At 39.5% G+C, this 2,835-nt stretch overlaps 1 non-coding gene across 1 annotated transcript; it reads left to right on the forward strand.

Annotated features, from left to right (window-relative positions):
* The first annotated feature begins 1,359 nt into the window (after nt 1-1,359).
* On the forward strand, nt 1,360-1,522 carry LOC123772802 (U1 spliceosomal RNA). Its single transcript, XR_006774713.1, has one exon. It is a non-coding gene; the product is annotated as a U1 spliceosomal RNA (small nuclear RNA).
* Nucleotides 1,523-2,835: the final 1,313 nt, after the last annotated feature.

Consider the following 2,835-nt stretch of genomic DNA (forward strand, 5'->3'; position numbering starts at 1 on the left):
TTACACTCAACGGCTCCTTTAAAGGCAGATTCTTTGGCTAACTTATGAGCTCTATCATGCATTCGGAGGCCAACATGAGATGGAGACCACATGAAATGGACTCTGTTACCATCCTTAATAATTTTGTTGTATTTGTGTCTAGCTTCGGACACGAGCATGTTACAGTTATGTCTTAAAGAGTTGAGAGCATTTAAGGATGATAAAGTGTCACTTACAATTAATGTATCAAGTTTGGAGACTTGGTCACATTTCAGTGCAAGGATCAAGGCAAATAGTTCAGTCTGAAGGGTAGAGGCCCAGTTGTTTATACGGACTCCCCACTCAAAATACAAGCCATCGCCCATTGTCAGTACAACTGCACTTCCAGCTGCACCCGTGGTGCGGTGTAGGGAACCATCAGTGTATATGATTTGAGAGAGAGAATGCTCTGTGGACAGAGCATCAATATGGCTTAAGGCGTTGAGCTTTGCCTCAAGACGAAGCTTGGGCTGATCTCTAATTTGCTTCTTGGGTGGAAAGGGAGGGATTAAAACTGGAAAGGGTGTAACCTCCCACGGTGCAGAAAAGTGCCGTTGTTGTTTCTCTTGGTACAAATCATGAACCTGATACATTCTGAGTTGAGTTCCAGTTTTTGTTATCCATTTGGAACAATGCTGATCTTCAACAAAGAAATTCTGGAGGGCTTCTGCGCAAGGATTAGGATGAGTTAGCCAAAGCATTTTTATACCAATTTGACAGTTAATTTCAGTAACACGATCAACAACGTTCAGAATATTAAGTTCCTTTCTCATATTAGGTATCTTTGTGGTTTACAAGAATGTGAGAACTTTTGTATATTGAAAAGAATACTAAAAACAATTGCATTTCTCATCGATAATAGATATTTAGGATTCGATAAGTCCCTCATCAAACTGCAAACGCAGGACAGAAAACGGTAGAATTGTAGGTGGGACAAACGCTTTGCTCCAACACTAGTTAATTAGTCTTTCGATGTAAATGAAGTGAAATTCCTATGTCTGTGTTCCCTCTGAGGGACGCATAACACAGAAGACGGTTAATGAACTACTTGCGCTGACCTGTGGGATGGTAATTTAATTTTCCTTCCCACTTATTAGCTAATTATTTGAATAGGCAACTCGAAGCACTCTGTGTTCCATATCACTACTGTAATGAATTCCTATCTTGATTGTATTTACATTATTTCTTGTAACAAGCTTACCCATGATAAATTCCAAAACAAATAAAAATCAATGTGTTAAATGACAGTTCAATTGGAGGGCGGCAATAACATAAAGATAGCTGTGAGTGTGGTGGTACCCAGTCGTGGCAGGTGCGTGTTGCGTGTTAGAATGTCTTGGCATACTTACCTGGCACAGGAGACACGGTGATCACGAAGGCCGTTTTCCCAGGGCGAGGCTCACCATTGCACTCCGGTGGCGCTGACCCTTGCGATTAACCCAAATGTGGTTAACTCGGGTGCGAAATTTTTTTTAGCGGGGGACTGCGTTCGCGCTATCCCCCTTTGTAATTGCCCTTGTGTTTGTAAAGTTGGTAAATGACACAACACCTATACCACTCTCATTTGTTTCTTTAGCTAATGTTCTCGCAAGGTACTTTTTTTTTAAAACAAATATGCATATATTTGGTGTGGTTTCATCTTTTAAGCATGATACCTATTGAAAATGCACAATTCAAGACTTCATGTGGAGCCGTCCCAAATTTGTTTTCTCAAAGTTAGTGAGGATTTGGGAACCTGTAACTATGCTTATATGTAGGTTTCCCTTTGCTAATGATTAACCTTCGTCCTCCCAGGATGCTTGTCAATTGCACTACATGGTCACCTGCCTCAGCATTCAATAACTATGTCTGCGAAATACATTGACAAGAAGGACAGACGACTCTGAGGGAGGTCTGTACTCAAATGGAAAAAAAGTGCTTGTAGCAGTGTCAAACGAGCATTAGTTTGCCTTCCTGACTGCCTGCCTTTCCAGCTCCTGGCCAGGTAAAGCAATAACTTTTTAATTCAAAAGGGTACCTCCCCCCTATTTCGTTTAGAACCTGATTACGAAATTTGCCTCGACAAATCTTAATTTGTTTCTTGTTGTCCATTCCACTTGATTGCCTTGCTTTTTTGTTCACTGCTTTGTTATTAATATCTTGTATTTATAACAAGATATGTGTGAAACATCCTGTATTTTATCAGTTAAAGAGGAGAGTGATAATAGCTAAAGCTCTATTATCTCTTTGAGATGCATTTAGCGCTCTCAGTGAACTTGTGCCACATAGCCTTTCTCTTCATGTTTTACTGTTTAAAAGTCAAAACATGAGTTAAAAGGCCGCTGCACCAAACCCAAAATTTAGATGATTATACGTTCATGCGGCGCCAATATCTTGATCATTGTATCTAGAGCAGGTAAAAATATTGAAGCATCTGCTTTCCCTTGACCATTCACAATTAAGAGCCCTGATAATAGGTAATAAAATTTAGTTTTGTTTCTAGTGTATGTCTGTGTTCGTATGTGCGTACGTACCCGATTGAAGAAGACTGATGGTGACAGTAAAGAAGTGTAAATATTATGTTAATAACAAGAGAGGATATTGCCGGAATAGTTAGTGTTTATGAATCTATTTTGCAAATATAAATATCTAACGGATTAGTTTTTACTTTTTTGGTATTGTTTATCGATTTGTTCTGATAGACCATTCCAACTAGGTTATTTATAAATATAAATACACACAGGTGGATACAGGAACAGATGACTGCTGAGTCATGTTAATAAGCAGGCTGAGAGCCGTCGCTTCCCAGAGCCTTACCCACTATGTATAGTTCCCCTG

The sequence above is a fragment of the Procambarus clarkii genome, chromosome 50 (genome assembly GCF_040958095.1).
Source record: "Procambarus clarkii isolate CNS0578487 chromosome 50, FALCON_Pclarkii_2.0, whole genome shotgun sequence".
Lineage (NCBI taxonomy): Eukaryota > Metazoa > Arthropoda > Malacostraca > Decapoda > Cambaridae > Procambarus > Procambarus clarkii.